Here is a 7,104-nt window from a genome sequence, read left to right as displayed (position 1 = left end):
AACGATTTGAAAACTGCTTTCACCGTGCGCAATTATTTGACACAGACCCGTGAGGGGCTTCCCCCCTCTTCCCCCCTCCACCAACCTTAAATATATTTTGAATACCACTTTTCAGCTAAACAAATATTTAAATTCCAAATATAATATATTTTTATAGCAATACCAACATCCTATATGTTACAATAGAAAATAAAAATAAAATAATAATTAACATAGGTAATTGTAGGCGATTAGGCAGTCTCATGAATCGAATGATATAATCATATATTTGGTTTTTGTTTTTAATTACTTTTACTCTTTAGTGCGGGCCACGGCCTTAGAAGATTAGTCTAAGGTCGTGGTGAAGGCATTTATTTTTTTCCAAAATGACGATATAGTCGATCGCCAATATTAATAACAAACCGTACAATGTATAAAGTATAATACACCAAATACACAGACATTACTATTTATATTTTTCCACAAATGACGACGTTGTTCCTTATCATAACCACCATATAATCTTTAATTATAAAAATATTTTTATATTATAAATCGTAAAATTCATTTTCCAATTGACGTAAATTGAAATTCACATAAAAATTATTTTGGATATCAATTAGGATGAACGTGGCGTCCGAGAACGTCCCCCCGTTCCGATGAAAAAAATATACGAGTAGTTGGGGTACGCAAAAAAAAAAAAAAATTAGTAGAGGAGCTCCGTCCCCCTGCGCACTCCCCCAATTCGAGCACTGTATATAACATGAAACGTTTCAATTTACCCAATTAAATAATAACATTAAAGATAATAAAACATTAATTTATTTACTTATCTTATAGGTTATAAGTTACCTATCAATAGGTTTAATGGAATAATAATATAAATTTAATTAAATAAATAATTATAAATGTATTGTTTGTATGTTTAATACTTTACAGGACTTATTTATAAAAACATGAAATTGTATCTCAAATATAATGTACCGTAGTTAGGGGTGAATAGGAACGATTTTAACGGTCTTTTATAGATTTTGAGCTCAATTTTTATGGTATCGATATCACGAAATCTGTTTTATAAAAATCACATGCTCGTATAAAGAAATATATAATATACCAAAAATAGAGTTTATAAGGTTCGCGTAGTAACGATTGTCATAAACTGGGAAGGAGCCAGTGTTTCCCAACTTTTAATAAACCGTGAACATGTATTTAAAAGAGAATATTATCTGATTTCTGAGTACAAAATAGTAAATACAAATTTACTATTTACCGAATTTAGCATTTGATCATCGGAAAAAAAGTTGCTGACTTTTTAAAATTTCTTAGAGTAGGGCATTTGCCATAGTCTGCCCCCCCCCCCAAATGACGCCCCTGACTACAGTATACCACTGGTTGGATTAGCCTTTATCTTCAATCTATAGCATATCTTCTCATTTTAACAATAATTCGATTTTTAATTTAATATAACATTATATAAAACTATTGTAATATTAGATATTTGTTGATTGTTAAATTTAAGTAAGAGATAGTGATATAAACATTATTATATATCAATGTTTCTTATATTTTATTTACCATGATTAGTTAAGTATTGTTTAGTAACTATACCTATTATCAAAGAATGTGACATATATGAGTGATAATTTTGTACGTATTCATCTTGTATATATAATTGAAATTCACAGAATCGTTTATAAATGTTTATAAATGGTTATAAAAATTTACACATTTAGCCACATAAACTAATACTTATAGTTTACCGTGTGTGCTGTGCCACGAGCACGGCAGATACTGAGTACCTAATCTTTTAATTTTTACATAAATAAAATACTTTACGCAAAGTGGCATACGCAATGGGTGGCTAACGGGCTGACCCCCCCCCCATAGCTAATATTTATTATTATTTGTTTTTATATTTACTCATAATTTAAGATAATACCTTAAGATCGTGGTTATATTTGAGTAATTAACCTCTTAAAATTGTAACCATGTACTTACAAAATTATTACAATTAAAAATCAAAAAAAAGCATCGTTAAGTTATTTCTTCAACTAAACCAGAGAGAAAATTTACAACATTGAAATGTTGAAAATCGTACTAAATATCAACCATAACGAAGGAACGTTTTAATAGATTTGCTATAGCTAATATCGACAAAAAAGAACTTGAAGTTTTGACAGAAGTTAACCGACTTTGAAGTTCTACAACAATTTTCAAAAACCTTGTCTTAGCAACTACAATTATTAGAAAGGACAACATAAAAACGCATTAATTGTCATTATTTTTATAATTATATAAATAGTTTTATGTTAGTTCTTTCATATGTTATACCTATGTTATGAACTAAGAAAACACTTTCTTTATTTTTCAAACTTTATTTTAGGACAGTTTTATTATTATTATTATTTATTTTCTCCCCATTAAATAATTCTACGTACACCACATCACGTTTACACATGAATTACAGACACCATTACCAAATGTACCGCAGCCTGAGCGGAAAAACAGCTAGCGGGACTGTAGCTAAAAGCTATTAGTCCTTATGATGAATTCAAAGCCTACGGATAGTATACGTGTATAAGTTGTACAGTATAACCCATAAGTAGGGCTCGGAACTTATTGCATGGAAAATTATGAAAATATGCATACAAAAATGCATGCAAAAAATGAATTAGGTTATCAAAAATGCACAAAAATATGCAAAAAAAATGTTATATGCGCTCAAATATGCAATTATTTTTTTAATTTTAAATGTATAATAAAAATGTGTGAAAATAATTTGTTCTTTTAAACAATTTTTAAAAATTTTAAAAAAATTGTATTTATATTATTAAAAGATGTCGTCAGTTTTTTTTAAGGTTTTCTTTAATGGCTCTGTAAAATAAAAATAAAATTCCTTTACATATTATTTTTATTGATTATTTTATAAGTTATTTTACCTTGGAAATTACAATGAATAATTAAAGATTTTTTAATATTTTCGAACTTGAATGAATGTCGATTGAAAGTGAGTAAATTTTTGTACATTGAGAATGTACGTTCTACATCAACTGATGTTATTGAACAGTTTTTAAAATATGTGGGATCATTTAAATTCAAATCATCAGGTAAACCAAATGTGTCTTTTTTTTTCATTTAATATATCTGATATTTTGAAAACTGCTTGATACTCTTTATTTTTTGATAAAATAGAATCAATTTTTATTATTTTCCCCATTTCTCCATTAATTTGCATTAATTTTTCTTTGGCTTCTTAGGCAATAGAAATTGAATCTATCAGTAGAATTTCTTGTTTTTCATGTCTTGTTATTCAATCTGGTAAAAATCCAAAATTTGATTTTATGAATACTAGTTGTGCTTTAGTATTTTGAACCGAGGGATTCTTTTTTGAATATTTTATTGAAACTGCATTATTGTCATCAAAATAATTGATGATTAATTTTATTTGCTCAACTTTTTCACAGTAATAGCTAGCTGCCTTAATCCAAGTACCCCATTTTGTCAAAATTGGTTCAGGTGATAGTGATAATGATGGGACTATTGATTTAAAATATTAAATGCGAGAAGGTGCTTTGCAGAAAACCTTTTTTACATTTGCGATAAGTTTGTCAACTTTTGGATATCCTGCTCGTACAGTTTCTGCGAACCTATGAAATGCATGGGCCAAACACGTTAAGTGTATAATTTTAAGATAAAATAATTTAAATGTTTCCGCAGCTTTTACCATATAAGGGGCAGCAACACTTAGAAACAATAATACTTTATCATGCCGAATACCATTAGGCCAAAGTTGATTTATCAAATAATTGGCAAATTGTGAAATGATCAAAAGCAAACTGGCCACGGGAGTTAGGGAGATTTATCTCCCTGGTCCCTCATAGATACTAATACTAAAAAAAGAAAAAGCCAATACAATCCAAATAATATTATAATATTAGGAAAATTTCATTAACATAAATAATATGAAAATACGTAATTAATTCACTTCGAAATTTATTATTGTTCGGAAATATAAAAATAAATAAGAAAATGTGGTTTATGTAGCTATTTTGGTCAACAGTATAGAATGCGATTATAACGTTTTATTATTATTAGAAATCAAAAAATTACATGTTTTATAGTTTCATTGTTATCGTTATCGCCATTTGAACTATGTATTGGAAATTTGGAAATTACTATATCTAAGTACAGTATAATTATTAGAGATGGGAATTCCAATTTATTCTGCCGAACTGAATCTTTCAACTCAGTTCTGTGTAATGAGTTGAATCAAAGAGTAGACTCCCAACTCTTTGTTTGAATCACATTACCACTACTCTAATCAACTCTTCAAGTCACGACTCTTGATTCGACTCACAAGTTCACAGTCCATATTCATGAACAGCTTATCGTATATGAAACTAATTATGACTATAAGCGTACAACGTTAAGAATTTTTTTCGGAAAGTTAGAAATCTTGTTTTAAGAAACAATGGAAATATTAATAACCAAGGCTCGGAAGTTGTAGAACTAAAAATTTTATTTTTAAATTTTTAAATATGCACTTAAAAACTCTAAAATATGCGCAATAAATAGCAAAAAAAATCAAAAAATATGCATTTATGTTGAAAAATTATAAATTTATTAGAAAAAAAATTAAATGTAATTTTACAAATATTTTTGCATGTTGATGTTTAGACTGATAGAATTATAAACTTAACAAAAATGTTAAATTAATTAAATATATTTGTAAAAGTTTACTTATAATTAAATGATTGTATTTAGTCACTAACTATTAGTACATCGAATTGTCGATGAAAAAATAAAATAATAATTGATGATGTCTATTTATATCTAATAGTTCAAATATTTTTAAAACTATAACTAATAAAATCATTATTATCAGCAAAATGTGATTATTTCTTGTATTATGTCAAAATATATCCAGAAATAGCACTGTAAACCCTAAATTAGCAAAATAGCAATAAAACCGTAAGTATGCAAAAAAAGGCAGAATTAACTTTAGTGTATGATATCCAAATAATTTGAAACATATTTGTATCTTGCTTTGGACGTTCTAGAATGAATCAAAAAAAATATGCAGTTGCTAGAACTTCCGAACCCTGTTAATAACATAATCTGAGGGGAACTATTGTATGTTGGAACTATTGTTGGTATTACGTTTTGCGTTTGGATTCGTAAACCGTTATCAAGGGAGTCGAGAGTCATGTATTTACAGTACCAAGACAGTTGTGAGTTCTAAGTTTAACTGAGTCAGTGAGTCACTGAATCGCCAACTCTTGTAACACTGATTCGAATCGTCCAGTTAATTTTTAAGAATCAATTAGCTCATGAACTACACATCCCTAATAATTATAAATATGGGCGTTTAATCGACGCGCGTGTTGTGGTGTGTAGCCTTATTATGTCATTTGTTCGTTGTTGTATGCTTGTACAATTTTTCAAGTGTGAAATGTGAACTTTTTTAAATTTTTGACTTTTTTACTCTACCTCGTGTAAATAATTATTTATTATATAAATATATTAATATTAAAAGAGTGAAAAGTGATGTCGAAAAAATTTAAGTAAAACGTGCTGCAGAACTCAAAATGATTGGAAATGATCAAAAACAAAATAAATTGTATTTTAAAGACCAAAAGTTGTCAGTTGAGTCTTCTTTAACTACAACGCCAGTAAAGGTAAGTAATAATGAATAATACATAGTACGGTATATTTTTATTTTACCGGGCACCCAAAATTTCGGATTTTCTCTTTTGCCAACTTATGTATTTTTTAACGCTGAAAACGATGGTGTAGACGAAAATTGGCGCAAATTATTAGTTTCGAATTAATAGAAAATATCAATAAAACTAAAAATGTGCAAAAAAAAGTACAAAAAATATTACTGATGAATTTGGGTTCGAAGTTAAAGAAAGTTCTACATTGATGAAAAATATTTTATGTTAAAAATAAATATAAATGTTAAATAAAAATTATTTTTAAATGTAATTATTTGTTATTTTTATAATTAGTTGAGTTTAGGTGACTTATATAAGTATAAAATTACATTTATACGTTTATCGTATGAATAAACAAGAATAGGTCTGGTTACTTTGACTATTGTCCCTGGGTCGATTGTTTCCCAGTCCGCCTTTGGGAATGATTACATTTTTCCAGCTACTCGGAATGTAAAAGAAAAATCATACTACTTCTAGTTTCATTTAAAATGCCAATAACAACATTGGCTACATATCATCTACCTATGACATCGGTAATTTCATCTGTTGATACACTAATACATTTATTTTGAACATTATCCTTAATTTTATTTTCATAAATTTCATCAACATAACCTTTTTGTAACGTTGACTCAGAATGAATATCTTTATCAGTGCACTTCGATAGAAATTCTTTAAAATATGGATTTGATAATTTATTCAAAGGTATATTAGCTGACATCAAAGCTTCATAAAGATTGTGACTAAATATAAACTTTTTTCTTGTGTCCGTTATAAATTGTTGTGCATTTTACTTGTACCTGGGCGATTTTTAATACCCTTAGCTGCCCATTTGTTTTTCCGTCTTAAGATGTTGGGTGACAATAAACCTTTTATCCACGCTCACTTTCGTTTCACAATAATTACAAAACAGCACATTATAGTATGCTGAAAAAACATCTGACCCAAATTCTGTAATATACTTTTTAACTAAAACACATGTAAATTTCTTAGGCATTTTTGTGACGAAATTAAATTAAATATTTAATGAAATTTGATAAAAAATAAAAATACAATACTGGTAACAATTGCGCACAAAATAACACAAGAAACGAATGGCGTGACTGACATGCAGAGCGCGGACGGTACAGCAATAGCAGATTGAAATATTTTATCTTTATTTGTTGTTAGTCGATAATAGTTTATTTCGATAATACACGGAAACATTCTATTTATAAAATTCTTATTTTATTTTATTTTCTTAAATGAAAAAACAGAAGCGTCCATATTATCCACAATGTTGTGAGAAATATTCTACGTCGTACTTAATATAGGATATTACATGTATAAAAAATGTTTTCATCATAAAAAAAATGCATGTTTCCGAAAAATTGTAATATTATGAAAATATGCATTTTTTGATGTTTTT

At 27.8% G+C, this 7,104-nt stretch overlaps 1 pseudogene; it reads right to left on the bottom strand.

The window, feature by feature from the left end:
* Positions 1-2,821: 2,821 nt before the first annotated feature.
* LOC112685348 lies at positions 2,822-3,196 on the bottom strand (annotated as a pseudogene).
* Positions 3,197-7,104: the final 3,908 nt, after the last annotated feature.

Source organism: Sipha flava, unplaced genomic scaffold, assembly GCF_003268045.1.
Source record: "Sipha flava isolate LNK unplaced genomic scaffold, YSA_version1 273_pilon_pilon, whole genome shotgun sequence".
In the NCBI taxonomy this organism is placed as follows: Eukaryota; Metazoa; Arthropoda; class Insecta; order Hemiptera; family Aphididae; genus Sipha; species Sipha flava.
The sequence above is the reverse complement of the archived record's forward strand: the minus strand, read 5'-3'. Positions and strand labels throughout refer to the sequence as shown.